General features: G+C 44.0%; 2 long non-coding RNA genes across 2 annotated transcripts; both read right to left on the minus strand.

Annotated features, from left to right (window-relative positions):
• Window positions 1-7,091: 7,091 nt before the first annotated feature.
• Window positions 7,092-9,948, minus strand: LOC310673588. The gene is made up of 3 exons (XR_014509142.1): window positions 9,636-9,948; window positions 8,496-8,655; window positions 7,092-7,429 (listed from the first exon to the last, which is right to left on the minus strand). It is a non-coding gene; the product is annotated as an uncharacterized lncRNA (long non-coding RNA).
• A 4,544-nt stretch (window positions 9,949-14,492) lies between these two features.
• LOC310673983 lies at window positions 14,493-17,767 on the minus strand. The gene is made up of 4 exons (XR_014509278.1): window positions 17,683-17,767; window positions 16,728-16,832; window positions 15,672-15,789; window positions 14,493-14,692 (listed from the first exon to the last, which is right to left on the minus strand). It is a non-coding gene; the product is annotated as an uncharacterized lncRNA (long non-coding RNA).
• Between the last annotated feature and the right edge of the window lie 3,543 nt (window positions 17,768-21,310).

Genomic DNA, 21,310 nt, shown 5'->3' on the forward strand with positions numbered 1-21,310 from the left:
TGCCGCATTCTGGATTAATTGCAGTTTCCGACTCACCACGGAAGAAGGACCCTCAATGTGCTGTGTTCAGGAGACAATGAATCAACTGGGCTCAGCTTCCAAACCCCCTCCTCTGCTTTTACGTTTGGAGAGGTCAAAACTGTACTGGAGTTTGCTTCTTGGCCCAAACCACAGTTGCTCATGGCAGTGCTTAACGCACTCAATACCTAAAAGGCCCCAAATACTTGAAAGACTGCTCCCCCCCCCCCCACAGACCCTCTCAGGTGGTCAGAGCAGCAGAGGGAGTCCTCTTGGCTTCTTCTACCACCTTTAGAAGTTCAGGTGTGGTGGCACATTCTCCACACCTGTGTGAAGCATCCATCATCAGCCGAGGTCCAACAGACCATGTATTCACAAGCCAGGCTTTGTTGGAGGAAGAGACAGATGAAATATAATAACGGGCCCCAGGGAAATTAGACTGGCCTCGACTAGAGCCAGGGCCTTTTCAGTGGAACCCTTTCCCACTGGAGACCAGGGCCCTGTGGGATTTGTCTTCTTTCCACAGGGTTGCATCCTTTGGGCAGGATGCATTCTGACTTACTTTCCATTGTATAAAACAAGCCCAAAGGAGACCCCCAACCGACTCACAGGTCCTTGTATGATCAGTGGAAACAATTGGTCCTGGTAAGTATTAACCACTCTCAGTTCCAAACCTGATGATTGCCACCTGCCCAGATTTTAACTTGCCTGAATTAATTTTAAGATATATTTTAATTATTTGATGTCTGTTTTTATGCATATTGTGCTATTTTTATGATGTTAGCCGCTCTGAGCCCAGCCTCGGCCGGGGAGGGTGGGATACAAATAAATTATTATTATTATTATTATTATTATTATTATTATTATTATTATTATTAGCAAGAACAAAAAAACTCAGACCAATGAACCCCCTTTCCCTCCCCAAAACTAAGGAACTATGAAACAAGATGAACACTGTTGTTGGAAATAACAGAGCCTCCAAGTGTCCCTATTTTCCAGGGACATCCCAGATTCACAGAAGCAACCCCAGTTTCTGATTTGATCCCGGAATGTCCCCCTTTTCCCTAGGACGTCCCTATTTTCCTTGGAGAAATGTTGGAGGATTATGAGAACCCTAAGCCAAGGAGATGAGTAACTATGCAACCTTTAGAAGACACCTGAAGGCAGCCCTGCATATATATAATTTGAGGCAGTACACACACTGTATACCTTTAGTATACTTAAGCAGAGGGCAGGGAGAGAAAGCTGGTATTGGCAAGGATTACTCACAGGCAAGCAGGTAGAGGAGTGCAGCCCTCTCGCAGCAAGGATGGACCAGCTGCCGAGGCCAGGCTGCGAGGCATCACACGCATGTGCTGTACATAGCGACGCCGCACATGTCCTGTAGAGCGGTTTGCCGCCGGCGCTGCTCCAGCGCTGTACCGACGGTGTCGGGATCCTCTGCTCGTGGCTACAGCCATGAACGGAGGATCATCCAAAGCCGGCTTGTCACCCCGACAGACATGGAACCTGGGGCGTGCCACCCCCATGCCCCCGGTTGCAATGCCACTGCGCCAAGGGCACCTCCTCTGCGCCCCCACTCCCCACTCCTCCGTGGGCCCCCAGAGGCTCCAGGAGGGCCAGTCGTGTCTCTTCCTCCCAGGGCTGGGGCTGGGGGCTGCTTTATGCAACACTAAAAAAAGGGGCGTGGGGCTGGCAAGGCAACGCAAGGCGCAAAATGCACCATCCCAAAAACGGTGTCCAGAGAGCATCTCTAGGGAGGGGAATTGCTGCCGCTCTGCCAGTGACAACCTGCCCATCCCAATGCCTGCTGCCTGCAGATCCTTGTCTCAGCTGTGTGGAGCGTGTGTTGGGGGCTTTTCCTGCCTGCCTCCCACCTGCATTCGCTCCATAAGACGCACACACATTTCCCCTTGCTTTTAGAAAAAGTGTGTTTATGGAGCGAAAAATACGGTATACCTCACCAATCTAGCTGTGTTTCCCAAGCTACTCTGGGCGACTCCCAACAGAATGTTATTGATAATAATAAAGCAATAAAACTTCAAACATTAAAACTTTCCTAAACAGGGCTGCCTTCACACTCGATTTCCCAAGTTCAAATATACCAAAGGGGGGGCGAGTTAAAGCTATGTGGGAACCACAAGTATAACCTTGGAAGAGGTTGATGGGGCATTCCCTCTCTTGGTCTTTGAAGAATTTAAATATTTTCCAATAAATGCATGCTTGTGAAGTATCAGGGTTTTCCCTCCCTTTGAGAGGACAGTGCAATGGGCGAGATTGATGGATTCCTTGTCCTCTTTTATGAGCTTCCCATTCATTTATGGCTGCCTGCTTTGGAGGAAATGGGATGCTGGACTGCATGGACACTGAATCTGATTTGTTAGAGCTTTTAAAAGACCCTTCTGCATTTTCTTAGGTGAAGAAATATGAAGGAAAAGAAGAAGATAAAGAAATATTTCACACAGAAACTACAGGATACAAATTACCTCTGCAAGTTAACGGATGTGGGTTTATTAAACATGAACAGAAGTCATTACACCAGTAGCTGCTAAAACAAAGGATTAAGATCAGAATTGTGGAATTTGGACTAATTAAGAGAATTGGAGCAGGACCAAGGATTAACATCAACTCCAGAACACGGGAAGTCATCCAAAAACATTGAATTCAGAACTGATTAATTGGCTTTTTTGATTGTATTGTGATTTGGCAAAGGAAATGCTTCAATGTCCCAGAAAATCCAGACATATGGCAGCCCATGCCGGAAGTGTAGATTTTGAGATGTTGCAAAAAAAGTGTCCAGATTTTTACTTTTTGAAAATGTAAGAGGAAATGTAACTAGTTCTTCTTCTATCCCCTGCTGTGAAATAATAAAGAAGAAAGAAAGGAAAATAAGATACAATAGCTAGATTTAATCTCTGCCCTGTTATATTAAGAACTTAAAGTATCATTACTATAATAATAATTGTCGTCGTCATGAACCACCACCAACTTTGTCTAGGATTTTTATACTTACAGTGCTACTTTGCAGCATAAAGCTGATTCAGAACATCTTCCAAGATTAGAAAATATAGGAGGGCACCTCTTGCGAAAACATCTCCCCTGGATCCAATTACATTGTCTTTTATTTCTAACAGGTTCTCTTGCTGTATAATAATAATAATAATAATAATAATAATAATAATAATAATAATAATTTATTATTTGTACCCCGCCCATCTGGCTGGGTTTCCCCAGCCACTCTTTGCGGCTTCCATAGAAACAAAAAATACAGTAAAATATCACAGATTAAAAACTTCCCTGAACAGGGCTGCCTTAAGATATCTTCTAAATGTCAGGTAGTTATTTATCACTTTGACATCTGCTGGGAGGGCGTTCCACAGGGCAGGCGCCACTACCGAGAAGGCCCTCTGCCTGGTTCCCTGTAGCTTTGCTTCTCGCAATGAGGGAACCGCCAGAAGGCCCTCGGAGCTGGACCTCAGTGTCCGGGCAGAATGATGGGGGTGGAGACGCTCCTTCAGGTATACTGGGCCGAGGCCGTTTAGGGCTTTAAAGGTCAACACCAGCACTTTGAATTGTGCTCGGAAACGTACTGGGAGCCAATGTAGGTCTTTCAAGATCGGTGTTATGTGGTCTCGGCGGCCGCCCCCAGTCACCAGTCTAGCTGCCGCATTCTGGATTAGTTGTAGTTTCCGAGTCACCTTCAAAGGTAGCCCCACGTAGAGCGCATTGCAGTAGTCCAAGCGGGAGATAACCAGAGCATGCAGCACTCTGGCGAGACAGTCCGCGGGCAGGTAGGGTCTCAGCCTGCGTACCAGGTGGAGTTGGTAGACAGCTGCCCTGGATACAGAATTGACCTGCACCTCCATGGACAGCTGTGAGTCCAAAATGACTCCCAGGCTACGCACCTGGTCCTTCAGGGGCACAGTTACCCTATTCAGGACCAACAGTTTGTATAGACAAACAGATGAAAAAAATATAGATCACACAGGTATATTCTCTCCCTCCCTCTCATTCTGCTTGATAGCAAGGAAAATGCCACCTGAATCCAATATTCTAAACCAATGTTTCTAATACTGTTTTAATTTTGGAAAGTTATCATCACACAGAACAGTATTTGCTTCTGATGAAGAGGCAAGGGGTGGCGACCTATGAGGCTTGCTGGGCACCAAGAGAAGTTGAGAAGGCACTATATTTGGCAACCCCAGCTTTTACATGGGGTTAACAATTCATTCAATTTCACTTTCTTTCAGTTTCTGCATTTTCCAGTTTTAAGCGCGTGGAACAATACTTTAAATTTATTACATTATTGACTTTTGTGAAGACTTGGACAGAAGCTATACCCTAGGCAAATCCACACACTGAGAGGAGGCAGGGTTATTATCCTTATTATTATGAAACAGGTTTGAATAGTCAATAAAATAGATTTAATTTTAATTACTTTTTTATACCACTTTTTCTCCAACGATCGCAGGGTGGTTTGCAACATAAAAATACAAAATGAGAACACAAAATACATAGTGAAAACAACAACAAACCAACCAACCAATAAGCCACTCTCACAAACACATTTTCAAGTGCGCATATTGTTTAATCAGTCAAAGCCTGGTTACAGACAGAGGCGGAGCTAGCTGCTCTGGCTTCCAGAGTGGCATGCATGCCGTGCACCTGGGGGTGGGGCAAACCACCCAGGGGGACGGCGTGGCAATGTCAACCCCCCCCCCCAAGGATGATACCTGGGCTGGGGCGTACCCCCCCTTCCTCCGCCAGCGGTTACAGATAACACCAAGGCATGGAGAGGAGTAGGAGTGGAACTGTATTTTGCTTATTGTGAGAAGAAGAAGAAGAAGAAGAAGAAGAGGAGGAGGAGGAGGAGGAGGAGGAGGAGGAGGAGGAGGAGGAGGAGGAGGATATATTGATATATCACAATGTCTGAAATAAAGATGGAGCTATGTAGAGCCACTGGGCAGCTTCAAGGATTTTCACACATCAGGAGTTTTTGCCGATGCCTGCTCTTGTGATTCACGGCAGAAGGCAGGGGAGAGTTAACAGGGGCTGCAGGAATCGAGAGAAGCATTGGCTAGCTACATGGTTTTCCGCACATTGTGATTTTTGCATCACACACACACACACACACATACACACAAACACACACACAGACAGACACACACACACCATGATTCACGATATATTGCCAGGTTAAAAATATTGAAACCTATTTCAGGATAAAGAATTCTATATGGGCTTCAAACTGGTTTGGGACAATGTATCACCCAACCCTAACACACATCATGATCACAATATATTGCCAGATCAAAAATTATGGAACTGGTATCACAATATGGATTTCAAGCCAGTTTTGGACGATATATTGCCCAGTGCTAGTTTGCCACTGTGAGAATCAGATACTAGACTAGGTTGATCTTTGGCTGAATCCATAAAGGCCCTTCTTGTTTTCTTACCTGGGAGTGAGCACTGTAAGTCGCTGCATTGCACTCTCTTAATCTACATATCACACAGAGCCCTTAATTTTGTAATTGTAATCCTATGGCAGCCATACTTACCAGGATTAGAAATTAGTACCAAAGCAAGGGCAGTCAAAAGGAGATGGCAGGACTTCATAGCTATGAGCAGGTAAAAGTGTATGTTAGCTGTAACTCTACAAGAAAGGAAAGGAAGACTGAGAGGAGACAATGGGTCTGTCTTTTATACTGGACTAGCTGGGATTCCAGGGAATTGAATTCAATTGCAAATGTGCCCTCTCCTCCTAAAAAAACAAAACACCAAAAACCATTGGGCAGCATTCCCTGAAAACAATGGGCACAATGTGCAAAGTCCATTAAGAAGTGAAATATTAAAGGTGGTAGATCTTAAAGATGTAGATGTGGCCATTTAGATGTCCTGATGCCTCAACTGTAGTGCATATATAGGGGTAAAATGTGCATAGAAATGCGTATATTATTGAAAATAACATTAAAAATGTATTATATAAGGGGATGTATGTGTGCAAAATTAAATACATGTCTGCAGTTCAGTATTTCTTTTTCTTTTAAATTGCAATCTGCTATGGAAATGTAGATGGGACGTGGGTGGCGCTGTGGGTAAAACCTTAGAGCCTAGGACTTGCCAATCACATGGTCGGCGGTTCAAATCCCCGCGGCGGGGTGCGCTCCCGTCGTTCGGTCCCAGCGCCTGCCAACCTAGCAGTTCGAAAGCACCCCCGGGTGCAAGTAGATAAATAGGGACCGCTTACCAGCGGGAAGGTAAACGGCGTTCCGTGTGCTGCGCTGGCTCGCCAGATGCAGCTTGTCACGCTGGCCACGTGACCCGGAAGTGTCTGCGGACAGCGTTGGCTCCCGGCCTATAGAGTGAGATGAGCGCACAACCCTAGAGTCTGGCAAGACTGGCCCGTACGGGCAGGGGTACCTTTACCTTTACCTTTATGGAAATGTAGACAACTCAAGAATGGAAAAACGCAAAACTGAGAGAAACCAAAATTGACAGGTTTACCCACTCAAACGTGTTAGTAAAAAATTCTAAATAATCTTGCAGCTGTATCTCTTGCCACCACTGTGTTTTCTTTACATAGAAGGCTTGAGACAACAAGGCTCAGCTTTCTGAGGATTCGTTTTGCTTTGGGTACCTTGTGAGTAACTACTCAATCAAGGATTTAAAAACTGTGCTTGTTTTGCATGTGGGTCTATGCCTTTCCATATCCAAGTTAAGATAAAGATACAGGAATATCCAAAATTGAGCATAGGAGGTGGGGGAGAAACCTCTCCCTATCAATGACTTTTTCATAACAGGGTTCGTCTGGAATGACCACTTACCTGGGAGGGCTGGGGATTAGCAGTTTGAGGCCTGAGATAGCATAGACTAGGGTCATCTTCTGCCCTGAGTGGCCATGCTGGGGGGACAGCAATGTCTCCCGCCATGGCTGCACAGTTTGATGGGAGGTGCCCCATTCAAGCAGGCCCAATGGGTCGGTCATTCAGGTGACAGTAGGTGGGGGAAGAGTAGGGAGATGTCAGGATTTATGATTTCCCTCTCACACCAAGGACGTGGCAAGCTGGCGGTTTAATTACACTTAGATTTATTAGTATTTACACAGTAGTTTCAGCCCGAGCTCACAGCTCAGCCATCTGCTGCTGCTGAAGATAATGTTGAGCTCACTAAAGGGCAGGTTCTTCTCCAACAGTATCGCCTGAGCTCTGCGAGTGCGACTTTCTCCCGACTGAAGTGCAGAGTGTTTGAGGACTGGGACATTCACAGGGAAACCAAAATGCTTATTTACAAAACTATTGTACTACCATCCTTACTATATGTTGGTGAAACATGGACCACTTATAAACACCATCTCCAACTCCTCGAAAGATTCCATCATCACATGAACTGATATCTGTTTTCCCCATATCTGAAAATAATATCTGAAAATAATGCAATGGAAACATTTTTTGCAGGCAACAAAACATTTCTCTCATATACAAGACCATACACACATTGTGCCCCACTCACAGAGATACACTCAAAGAGATACACTCTTCCTATCTGTCCAAATGGACCTCTCTTACTCCATCTCACAGACTACCTGTCGCACACATACATCAAGTATTGAGCCTAAAGTCATTCTACTCTACAGCAATTCAGATGTTCCCACTGTTGTTGCAGTCTGAGCTGTGGTGTCCAGTGTTGCATCTTGTCTGTCTTTTGGAGATCAGTTTCAGTAAATGCACCCTGATGATGTGAACAGGGTGTTTGCTGGGATGTGACTTGTGAAATAAACCAGTTGACCAGGTGGGTCCAGGGCAAGATTAATGCTTCCTTGCATGACGGAGTGTTGACCAACCACTGCCTTATAGGACTAATTCTGTAGGATGGGCCTTGATGCCTGTGAAGGGAAAGGACTGTTTAAAAGAAATAAGAACTTGGGTGATAATTATGCTGGGAATTATGCGGTCAATTTGCTTCCTGTATCCAGCAATGACTGACAAATAAGCGATTTAGATGGTTGGCTCTGACCCCCTTTTCCTTTATATTTCTCTTTAGAGTGATATACAAATATTGCTTGATTGAGTGATAGTGGCAGCTCTTTTTGTAAATTCTTTCATGCTATTATTATTTTTTAAGTCCTGGTGGAAGCCATGAATATCATACAACGTGACAGTAGAATAATTCTGCGAGGATTGGGGTAGGGGCGAAATGCAGCCAGCCTCCTGTGCATAGCTGTCAACTTTTCCCTTTTCTTGTAAGGAATCCTATTCGGAATAAGGGAATTTCCCTTTTTAAAAAAGGAAAAGTTGACGGCTATGCTCCTGTGTACCTGTGTTCAAGCCACAAACTTCTACCACATACAGCAGTTATCACAATGTCAAAGTAATAAAAATCTCAAGGAAAGCTAGGCAATATTTTGGGGAGAAGGAGAAGTGAACATTTGCATGAGTGAACATAGTTCATTCCTGGTATAGGGCCATCATTCTCACCTTTGGAGCTGTCATTCTCATCCTGGCAATTGCAGATAGCAGCATGGCCAAAATGTTGAACACTTTCCAATAGGGTTAAAGACCGCAGGGCACTTGATAAATGCACACACACCGTTTATCTGGCGGCATTGGCTTTGGTTGTACACATTAGCAGATGATCCTGTTTCCCCACCAAAAAAAAAAAAAGTTTACAAGGGGAAACAATAACAAATAATCAGAGCCCAACATTCCTATGTTTCATTACAATTGGCAACATTGTCATTTCACAGTGCAGTGCTGGGAAAGAGACTTCCCCAGGGCTGGAAAATCATGTGGAGCAAGATTGGAACTACCAGGAAGGATGGAACGCTGGACATCCTTAGATCAAAGCAATTTCAACTCTTCATTTAGTCAACACTTTTCTAACCTTAATTCCCACAAGGAAGCCATCTTTTGTGTAACCTCACTGTATACAAGTTGTACAAGTGATAATAAAGTATTTCAATTACTGCACACACATTCAAGTGTAAAGCATCAAGATATCTGACTGTATGTAGGCCCCTACAAGAATAGTAATCACCATCATCACCATCAACCAGGGCTTGAACTGGATAGGAGGATGTGCCAGTGCATGCCACCCCTGACGCCAGCCCTCCCCCATACAAGCCACACCTCCTCCATTCAGAGTCTTTAAGAAGGTTGGAAGGGAGCTTCTGCATGTGTTTGGCTAATGACATTTGGAAGCCCCTTGGTTAAGTCCAAGGGGATGCGAATGGCACTGTGGTATAAACCACTGAGCCTTGGGCTTGCCGAACAGAAGGTCGGCAGTTCAAATCCCAGCGAAGGGGTGAGCCCCCGTTGCTCGGTCCCAGCTCCTGCCAACCTAGCAGTTCGAAAGCATGCCAAAGTGCAAGTAGATAAATAGGTTCCACTCCAGCGAGAAGGTAAATGGCATTTCCGTGCACTGCTCTGGTTCGCCAGAAGTTCGTCATGTTGGCCACATGACCCAGAAAAACTGTATGCAAGCAAAAACCCGTTTCCTCAGCCAGTAAACTGAGATGAGCACCACAACCCCAGAATCGTTTGTGACTGGACTTAACTGTCAAGTGTCCTTTACCTTTACTTTACCTGGTTAAGTCCAGAACTTAACTGATGACTTACCTGGTCGAAACAAAAAGCCAAGGGCAAGAAAGAGAAGGTAACAGGTCTTCATGGCCATGAGAAGATGAAGACAGATGTTTGGATGGGAACTCTCTATCCCTAAAACAAGAGCCACAAAGAATAAAATATGGTGACTTCTCTCCAAAGCTGTTCATAAATTTAGTGGAACAATGGTGACTGGTAGGATTGGTAGAACAGATGGCAGGCATCTAAAAGGTAGGTGGAATAGGCAGAATAAACCAATTCTCCATTTGTTCCCATTCTCCTCCCTGGTGAGTTCTACAAAGGTAACAATGAAACTACTGACAGCCAGGGCCAATTCTGGATTTGTTGTAAGTCAGAATACAGTAATATGTGGGCTGTCTGCAGGCAGATATGGAAGTTTCCCATACGAGTCTCCACTACAACCAATTGTTGCATGTTGTGATGTTGAAGCTGCAGAATATTGAAGTATAACCATGGGAAGAGGACCAGAGTTTTAGCTAGAACTTTGAGATGTTCTTGAAACAGTCCTGATTGCTGTGCTGGATAGCTCTCATAACAACAGATCGAAGTGGGAGCCTTCCCAGTAAGGCTGAAAAGCAGGCAGTCCTACTGATTTTGAAATGTCAGTTGCATGGTTTTTCTGCCCAGACACGCATGTGAGGGGTGTATTTGACATAGCTATACCTTTGGATTAGGATGTGCTGAGTGTCACAAAGAGTGGATTTGTCAGGGAAGAAGGGAAATGTCTGTACACAGCTCTGTAAGTTCAAGGAAGTACAAATGTTTATGGGACAGAAAATAATGTGTGGCTTTGAGAATGAGAGAGGGGGCTTCAAAAATGCTTAGCATTTTCATTGGGAAGGCTGTATTCAGGTAGCCCCAATGGCCCACACTCCACAGCTTGTGAGGACATGTGCAGGCTGACCTGGGTGTGGCCATTCACACATTCATCTTGGCAAACACCTTAAAGGATCTTTTGATGTTGGGCAGTAAGTGCTGCAGAGATCTGGCACCTTGTTAGAGAACTGAAGAGCTGTTAGTTAGTTAGTTAGTTAGTTAGTTAGTTAGTTTTTTTGTCTCTCAAGAAGATTCTTCTTCCTGTCCTACAAAAGGAGGCAAGTTGAGTCAGAGGACATCAGCCAGGTAGGAATTGGGTGAGCAATTGGAAACTGCCTTTAAAATGAGAGTAAATTACAAAAACTTGCCTTTCAGAGCTGTGGGAACTGAGGGTTAAGGTATGTGTCCCCTTTAGGGTCAACTTCAAACCCTACGCAAAAGTCTGGAGCCATGTGGGGTGAAGCTTACTTCAAATCTGTTCATGTGTGGCTTCTGGGGCTAGATCATAGAATCACAGAATCTTAGAGTTGGAAGGGTTCCCAAGAGTCATCTAGTCCACCCCCCAACAATGCAGTGTTAATGGTTGATGGTGTTTCCTGCTTGGCAGGGGGTTGGACTCGATGGCCCTTGTGGTCTCTTCCAACTCTATGATTCTATGATTCTATAAGTCGATGGCTAAGCCCACACATATCACAGATCCTGTTCATTGCTGATCAGAGACATCATTAATGGAATATTTCGGGGAGTTGGAGATGGTGTTTATAAGTGGTTCATGTTCCGCAAGTGTACAGTAAATGGAAGACAATCTTACTTGACTACGAGTGATCACCAGAGAAAGAAGAAAGATCCTGTTGTGTTAATTAATCAATTCTCCACCTACTTCACTGAACGATCTTGCATTATTTCATTATTCCAGGGTACTCTTGCAGACAGATTTGAAGCAAGAGGGAATTGTTTCCTTGCTTTTGCTGGAGGGATTTATAGAGAGTGAAGGAAAGTAGAATTAGCAAGCAGTTCAGGACCAAAGAGCTTCTAGGTAAAGGTAAAGGTACCCCTGCCCGTACGGGCCAGTCTTGACAGACTCTAGGGTTGTGCACTCATCTCACTCTATAGGCCGGGAGCCAGCACTGTCCACAGACACTTCCGGGTCACGTGGCCAGCGTGACAAGCTGCATCTGGCGAGCCAGCACAGAACACGGAACACCGTTTACCTTCCTGCTGGTAAGCGGTCCCTATTTATCTACTTGAACCTGGAGGTGCTTTCAAACTGCTAGGTTGGCAGGCGCTGGGATCGAATGACGGGAGCGCACCCCGCCGCGGGGATTCGAACCGCCGACCATGCGATCGGCAAGTCCTAGGTGCTGAGGTTTTACCCACAGTGCCACCCGCGTTCTAGATAGGCACAAAATGCTAAAATGAAGAAAGTTAAAATGTTAAAAATGCAGAACGAACTTTTGCAATGAAGGAAGGGGAGGGAGAAACAGATCTCAGGTTGGTTTATGAATCCATGAAGGGGGGAAGATAGGAGCCAGTTGAAAATATTACCTCTCCTTGTCTGTGTGGCTTGCTGGTCTTGAGGTGGAGGCAATGGGGTGCCTCTTCAGCAACAGGAGGAAAAATAAAGAGAGGGGATGTGTTGTTTTTTTAATGCAAAAGGTTGTTGACGAGATATGGTTAAGTGGAGGAAATGTCAAGCAGTTTTCTTGGCTTCTAACTAAAAGCAGCTCTGATCCAAAGTACACAATGATATAGGTGGGCAGCCATGATTCAAAGCTCACAGTAGTATTGGTGAACATCAGAAAGGGACAGGGTAGGAGGAAGGATGAAAGAAGAAAGAGGTCTCACTGTAACCATTTGCCCAAGGACCCAACTTTTCTAAGGTTGGTTTTGTGCATAGCTCACCTGACCAGTTATTTTTAAAAGGGAGCGGCAGCAAGACAAAGACATGAAAGCACAGGTTATATGGAATTCGAGATTATGAAAAAGCAATGCAGATGTTTGTCTGGGAACTTTATATCCCAAGAAGAAAAAGCAATGGAAGAAAGCAGTAACATAGTGTGCTGGAGACATGGCTACCTGAAGAAGCGTCTCCACCCCCATCGTTCTACCTGGAACTGAGGTCCAGTGCCAAGGGCCGCCTGGTGGTTCCCTCGCTGTGAGAAGCCAGTGTGTCAGAGAGAGAGTGTTAGAGAGAGATTGTGTGTTTAGATAAGGTTGCTCCTAAAAGCAGCTGCAGGCACTCAGTGCGGAGATAAGGTTGCTGCTAAGAGCAGCTGCAGGCACTCAGTGCGGTTCAGCATTCTTTATGCTTAGACCTCATTTAGCTCTGTATATAGTTGTATTATAGTTGTAGTTATAAAGAAGATATTCTACAGAGCTGCTCTCCGAGTTGTTTATATACTCTGCTAGACTCTGCTGTGCTCTGCTGTGCGACGACTGTCTACTTGTGGAAGTGAATCCGGTGCACACAACTCTAAGCTGTGAGTCCACAGCACTTTGACCTGTTCCTGTGCAGAAGGTGGTCTCTGGAAGTGCTCGCCTAGCCCAGTCGGGGCTGAAGTGGAGGAGTCCAGTTAGTGGCACTGACTCAAGGGCGATGATGACAATGGCTACCTGAAGAAGCGTCTCCACCCCCATCGTTCTACCCGGAACGGAGGTCCAGTGCCAAGGGCCTTCTGGTGGTTCCCTCGCTGTGAGAAGCCAAGTTACAGGGAACTAGGCAGAGGGCCTTCTCGGTAGTGGCACCCGCCCTGTGGAATGCCTCCCACCTAATGTCAGAGAGAAAAACAACTACCAGACTTTTAGAAGACATCTGAAGGCAGCCCTGTTTAGGGATGTTTTTAATGTTTAACAGATTATTGTATTTTAATATTTTGTTGGAAGCTGCCCAGAGTGACTAGGGAAACCCAGCCAGATGGGTGGGGTATAAATAAATGATGATGATGACGATGGTCCAAACCTCATGAACCAAGTTGCATGGAACCGGTAAGTGTGACATCAAAATATTAGGGAATGCACTGCTGCAACAATGTACAGTGGTAGCTTGGGTTACAGATGCTTCAGGTTACAGACGTTTCAGGTTACAGACTCTGCTAACCCAGAAATAGTACCTCAGCTTGAGAACTTTGCTTCAGGATGAGAACAGAAATCGCATGGAGGCAGTGGGATGCCCATACCACTGTATGTGCTTTTAAATTACAGTGTTACCTCAGGTTACATATGCTTCAGGTTGCATAGGCTTCAGGTTACAGACTCCGCTAACCCAGAAATAGTACCTAGAGTTAAGAACTTTGCTTTAGGAAGAGAACAGAAATCGTGCTCCAGTGGCGCGGCAGCAGCAGGAGGCCCCATTAGCTGAAGTGGTACCTCAGGTTAAGAACAGTTTCAGGTTAAGAACGGACCTCCAAAACGAATTAACCCGAGGTACCACTGTATGTGCTTTTAAATTACTTTCATTTCTCAATCTTCCTCTTTCTTACTCAAGAATGGGGGCATGGTTCACCCCTATAGTCTCTTTTTAAAGACTTAAATTGACTTAAATTAGGGAGCAAGGTCTGGATACAAGTTTATTAATAACTTTTTACAAAGGACATGTGGGTCCAGAATTGGCCTCGACAGTCACTTACGGACTTATTGTTAAAACCGTGTTTATGGAAGACAATCTTACTCGGCTATGACTGATCACCAAAGAAGAAGAAGATGTCACGGAGGAGCCCCTGAATATGATAGATCCCTTTAGGGAGGTATATATAATGAATGAAAAACAGATGCCCATAGCAATCCCAGAAGCATGACAGGCAGACTGCATGGCCTCCTTACATGTGGATATTGTCTTGTGGATTCCATATCTGGACATGAGATGCACCTACATCCACATCCCAAATGGTAATGTGTCTCCCCAACTCATGGCCTGTGTAGTGCTTCCATTGTCCAACAATTTGTATAGCATACCTTTGGTGGCTTATAGAATTTGCATACAGACTGTCATACAATTTCACCCCATCAGTGTCAAACATAAAAGGAGACACAGTAAACTTTTGGACCATCTGCAGTATAGTTTTTATTTTTTATTAATTTATGGTCTTTGAAGCTTTTACACCAAATGTGCTTTTGTGGTCCTTCAGCTGGTGGAAGAAACATCAACGATTCCTGGATAACGCTGGAGTTCAGGTAGGAGCTGATGAATCCTCAAGCCAAGTGGCAGCAGAGATGGACCCCATCATTCAGACTCAAAACTAAGATGTTTGGAGATCATAAATTAATATTGACAAATTCACACATATCTTGATAAATTGTAAAATGCTGTTCCTGCTTCCCCCTTCTTCCTGCACTCAACCCCACTTCTCTACAGATTTTGTGATGATGATGATGATGATGATGATGATGATACCTTTATTGTCAATGTGTTTATTCGATCTGTGTAGAATGAAATTAACTGAGCCTCCCTCCCCCCAAAACACTCAATCTCATTGCACTCTGTGTGCTTGTCCCACAACACACCAACCCCGAAAATCAGTTGCACTATATTATTTTCTGTTCATGAACTTTTAATAATAAAATTATATTTATTTATATGTATCTTTATTGTGTTTCATGACCTCCCTGATTTTGTATGTGAGCTGGAACTCGTCTGTGACTGAAATAATAAATTCATTCATTCATGTATTTATTTAAATGTTCTTTTGAACCTGAAAAGAAAGAATTGTGAACAAAATATTATGAACATAATGAACAAAAGTCCTCTCATTTCCTACTTGCTAAACAAGTAGAGAAATATATTTATATAAAGATCTTAACCCACCAGATTTGGCAGTGGGAGCAAAACAAAAATTCAAGCATAGGAATACTATGGTTTTAGACCTCTCTTCTGTGTTCAGTCGTCTGAGAGCGGGCAATAAATTCCTTACTCAACTAATCAACATACCACAGATGCCCCAAAACTTTGTTGTTGCAATATTCTGCAGCGCTTCAAGTTTCCAAAGTCTCTTCTGTGCTAGCCCCCTTTGGAGCAAGTTGCAGTATTCCACCCTGGATGTAATTAAGACAGGCCTGTGGCCAGATCTGATCTCTGCAGGGACAGGTGGAGATGGTGCACTGGCATAAATTGGGAAAATGTCCACCACTTTGTCATTTCCAATTAATTCACTCCTTTTGACATTCAACAAATGCACCTTGCTTTTTTTGTTGGTTGGTTGGTTGTGGTATAACTCTCACCTGATGCAGCAACGTGTTGTACTGCATTCTCCAATGTCTATATGTTCTTTCTCACAGCTGTCTTTGCAGACGCCACCCATTTTACCACATTTTTCCTCGCCTATTACCTGAGCAAAGACTGTTCCTCCCAAAGAGAAAAAGAGGAGGAGGAGGAGGAGGAGGAGGAGGAGGAGGAGGAGGAGGAAGAAGAAGAAGAAGAAGAAGAAGAAGAAGAAGAAGAAGAAGAAGAAGAAGAAGAAGAAGAAGTTGTTACTAAGAATCCTTTTCTTTCCATTACAACTAGTGAACTTGAAAACTGCATCTAGCTAGTTATCCAGTTGCTTTCTTTTCCTCTTGGCATCATTCCATCATCTGATTGTTGAGTCTTATTGCAAATTCTGTTTTTCCTAAAAACAGTATAAACAAGGGATAGAGAGCCCCAAGGACTGTGGTACAGAGCGACGGCTTGTGAAAAATGCTCTCACTGTTGCCAAGGGAAGTTGTTTCCCCATGTCTAGTTGTCATGAAGGGGCAATTATATATTTTAAGGTGGGGGTCACAGTTGGGGAGACCAGCACACTGAGACTTCCCTCCAAGTTGCACCCCATCCAGCTTCTGTTGGAGGCTTCTATTGCCACCAAAAGCAACATTTTCCTAAATTCAATTGCCATGCAGAACACAATTTCTAAGTGGGGCAGTGGTGCTTCAACCTGGCATGGCTGACCCAAGACCTGTTGGCACCTGAAGCATACCATGAAAAGGTACCATCACCCACTAGGGAAGAAGGGGTGAATGAAGGAAGGGGGGAATGAAAATCTACATTGGGAACAACTGGAACAAATACATAGTTGTGTTTAGCCTAGTCATTTCAGTGTAAAAGTAGCAGTCAATGGCCCAACAACTAGCCATCTCCACAAAGGGAATCGTTTCAGTGGAAGAAGCCTAGGGAGGTCTAGGAGAATATGAGCAAGACAGGGAAGTTAGATCCCCAGCAGTGAGCTGCATGCAAACACATTTGGAATACTGTGTACAGCTTTGGTTGTCTAATCTCAAAAGGGAGCTGGGCTAATAACTTACCTGGATCAGCTGAGAGGATTAAGGCAATGGCAAGAAGGAAATAGTAACAGGTCTTCATGGCTTTGGTTAGGCAAAGGTCGGTGTTTAGCTAGGAACTCTATATCCCTAAAAGAAGAGATGCCATGACTGAAACAGAATATTTATAGCACTCTGAAAATTGCAAGGGATCCATCTATTCAAGCTAGGGCTGAGCTCACATTTCACAATAAAAAAAATTCTGATGAGGGCGGTTCCTCCTGAAAGGTTGTGAAAGAGCCTCCCAAATTCCACCACCCATGAATTTTGGGGGAAAGATGAGGCTCTAACTTGAATAGCATTTACCGTATTTTTCGCTCTATAAGATGCACCATACCACAAGACGTATCTAGTTTTTGGAATAGGAAAACAAGAAAAAAAATATTCTGAATCTCAGAAGTCAGAACAGCAAGAGGGATCACTGCGCAGTGAAAGCAGCAATCCCTCTTGTTGTTCTGGCTTCTGTGATAGCTGCGCAGCCTGGATTCACTCCATAAGACGCACACACATTTCCCCTTACTTTTTAGGAGGGAAAAAGCGAGTCTTATAGAGCAAAAAATATGGTACTTTTATTGTACTCCATTCCCTGCCCTTGGAAATAGGGGCCCCTATTTGAGGTTTCATTAGCAAAAACTGCATGACTGCACCCCCAATGCAGTAGTGGGCTTTGGGCTTTATAGTTTCAGCAGCGCCCTGTGCAACATTCATGCCCCACCTCCCGCCACTTGCTTTCCATTGCCACTTGCTCATCATTGCTACAGTGTCCCCTGTGGCACCCTCTTGGTCCGGGGCCCAGTGCAGGTAAACCAGTCACATGCCCCTAAATCTGCCTCTGCCCAAGGAAGTCAAAATAGCCCAGCCCCAAACCAGCCCATGAAATTATGGGTGAAAATCTGCTGTTATAAAAAGGAGAAGATCTACTCAAATTCCCTTCACTCACCAGTTTCACTACAATTCTCGATCAGTGTGACTCTTCCTCAGGTGCAAGGGGTCTTGGAGGGAAATGGCAGCGAAGTTCTCACTCTGCTAAAATCCAATCCCTCGAGTGCATCCTTTTTATAGCTACTTCACAGCAGTTACAGCCTTCCCTCTGGAACCACATGATCCAAATCTCCACAGAGGATTGGCGCTCCCTGCCTGAGGCATAAAGATCAATTCTGAAGCTCTCACAAGTGCTACAGGCAAGAACGACCCCTTCACAGGATGGCACAACTGCAACATTCGCTCATTTTGACACTGATATCTCTTCAGTTTCTGCAGAGAGCACATGAGATGCTATAAAACAGGCATGTCCAACTCCCAAGAGACTGCGATCTACTCACAGTATTAAAAAACTGGCAGTGATCTATTTAGGGAGCTTAAATTATTGAGCTTCTTGGGGGGGGGGTTGTAGTGGATCGCAGAAGGTCCAAAGATCAACCAGGATTGACCAGTAGATCACAATCGACCTCTTGGACATGCCTGCTATAACAGCTTGCACTATTTGCCTCAGGTTATTACTGTATTCATCTCAACGTGAAGGATAAAGTTCTACTGATGGGTCCTAGAGATTGGCCTCAAAGTCCAGGAAACTGTGGACTTGCAACAGCATAGGCTGTTCTCAGCTTTGGAGATTTCCCATGTGCTAAATTAATTGGAAGTCCTATGCACACAATGTCAAGCTTCCTGGGAAAACACACATTGGATTTAACATAAGAAGTTCTAAGAAGTTATTTCACTCAATTGCAACCATTTAAATAAAAATAAAAATGGTTGCATCCTGAGACCCACATTGCCTTCAGAGACCAATTCATTCCCCGCCCCCGCCACTTCATGAAGCAAAACATCTTTGTTTGTAAAGATTATATCTTGGCTACAGTACGTACAATGCAATCTTCTTCTTCTTGACTCCTGGGCAATTAAGAAAGCACAGCAAGGTATTTAATGGCCTTTCCTGAACCCAATTCAGGGTCCATGATGTCCAGCACTCAGTTTCCTCCAGAGCAGCCAGTCATGAATTAATGGGAAGCTCAGAAAAAGAGCAGAGAAGCAGGAGTCACAGGCATACATTGGTTGTGTGTGTGTGATTTAAGCTCTTTAGAACCCATGAGAGATCATGGTGTATCAACCAACCAACCAAACAAACAAACAAACAATACTGTTCTCAAAGCTCAATATTCTAATAACCACAGGTAATGTAGTCCTTCAGATGAGATCCACCTTTTGCCTGCTATGGAGGGTGAGATAAATTTCTTTTTATTGAAGAAGAGAGAGAATATACTGAAACCTCCAGAACTTCCCAGATGCCTTTGCTCATATGTAGTGATGTCCACTAGCTGTTCAGTAAATAACTGGAATAAGAAAACCAACTATTTCAGAAATGTAGCACTGAAGTGAATTAAGTAAGATACTCCATTCTCTCTGTGCAATTAATGGTTTGCATTTTCAGTGAGGTTTGGTGTGTACAGCTTGGCTGCAATATGCTAATGCAGTTATGTTAACCAGGGTTTGAGAAGGCTGCTGATTTCAGTTTCCTCCAGTTTCTCATATCTCCATTTTCAAATTCATTTCAACGCCTTTTTGCAGAAGAGTCGTCATAATTCATGATTGCGGCAGTTGGGTTAATGCTGCCCGGAATAATAATAATAATAATAATAATAATAATAATAATAATAATAATTTATTTATACCCTACCCATCTGGCTGGGTTTTCCCAGCCACTCTGGGCAGCTTCCAACCAAATATTAAAAACAATACAGCATCAAACATTGAAAACTTCCCTAAGCAGGGCTGTTTCAGATGTCTTCTAAAAGTATGATACAGTTGTACCTCAGGTTAAGAACTTAATTCGTTCTGGAGGTCCGTTCTTAACCTGAAACTGTTCTTAACCTGAAGCACCACTTTAGCTAATGGGGCCTCCTGCTGCTGCCGCACCGCCACGCTGCGATTTCTGTTCTCATCCTGAAGCAAAGGTCTTAACCTGAGGTACTATTTCTGGGTTAGTGGAGTGTATAACCTGAAGTGTCTGTAACCTGAGGTACCACTGTACATTGTTTTTCTCTTTGGCATCTGGTGGGAGGGCGTTCCACAGGGCAGGTGCCACTACCGAGAAGGCCTTCTGCCTGTTTCCCTGTAACTTGACTTCTCCCAGTGAGGGAACCGCCAGAAGGCCCTTGGCGCTGGACCTCAGTGTCCGGGCAGAACGATGGGGGTGGAGACGCTCCTTCAGGTAGCCATGTGACCAGCGCAATATTTGACTGCTTTCTTCCATAGTTTTTCTTATTGGGATATAATGTTGCAGACAAACATTGCTTTTTCATAATCTCAAATTCCATATAACCTGTGCTTTCATGTCTTTGCCTTGCTGCCGCTCCCTTTTAGAAATAACTGGTCAGATGAGCTATGCACAAAACCAACCTTAGAAAAGTTGGGTCCCTGGGCAAATGGTTACACTGAGACCTCTTTATTCTTTCATCCTTCCTCCTACCCTGTCCCTTTCTGATGCGCACCAATACTACTGTGTGCTTTGAATCATGGCTGCCCACCTATATCATTGTGTACTTTGGATCAGAGCTGCTTTTAGTTAGAAGCCAAGAAAACTGCTTGACATTTCCTCCACTTAACCATATCTCGTCAACAACGTTTTGCCTTAAAAAAAATTACATTCCCGCATTGCCCAACAATTTTATAAATGTAGTACTGAAGTGAATTAAGTTAGACCAGGCATCCCCAACCTTCGGCCCTCCAGGTATTTTGGACTACAATTCCCATCATTCCTGACCACTGGTCCTGTTAGCTAAGCATCATGGGAGTTGTAGGCCAAAACATCTGGAGGGCCGCAGATTGAGGATGCCTGAGTTAGACACTCCATTCTCTCTGCGCAATTAATGGTTTGCGTTCTCCGTGAGGTTTGGTGTGTACAGCTTGGCTGCAGTATGCTAATACTGCTATGTTAACCAGGGTTTGAGAAGGCTGCTGATTTCAGTCTCTTCCAGTTTCTTATGTATCCATTTTCAAATTCATTTCAACACCTTTTTGCAGCATTTTCCCCTTCTTTCAAACTAACAAACAAAAAGCCATCCTCCTGAAAATTCACCAGCATTTTATTGAACATTTCTCAGGACATGTACATTTTTAGATTTGACCTTTGATGGCTCATAAACCTATGTTTTAAAATGTGTTAGGGATAATCATGCAACTTTGTCTTGCCCTTTTCAAATGTAAAAGGTGACACAATAAATACTTTCCCCTTGAACAACTTCTTCTTCTTCTTCTTCTTCTTCTTCTTCTTCTTCTTCTTCTTCTTCTTATTATTATTATTATTATTATTTTCACAGCAAATATGCTTTGGGGGTCCTTCAGCTGCTGAAAAAGCTATTTCAAAGAGACATTCAAGCTGGAGTTGGTGATTCCTCAATCTGAGTTTCAGTAGATATCAGCTTTCTTTCATTCAATCAAAGGCAAAACTGAGAAGTGTGGAGATCAAAAATATTGTCAAATAGAAGGAAAAAACCATCCTGACTTTCTGCTGCTGCATTCCATCCCCATGAACAGCATTGTTTAATTTCTTTTCCTTGTGGCCTTCATTG

Source organism: Podarcis tiliguerta (genome assembly GCF_965153285.1).
Source record: "Podarcis tiliguerta genome assembly, chromosome: 3".
In the NCBI taxonomy this organism is placed as follows: domain Eukaryota; kingdom Metazoa; phylum Chordata; class Lepidosauria; order Squamata; family Lacertidae; genus Podarcis; species Podarcis tiliguerta.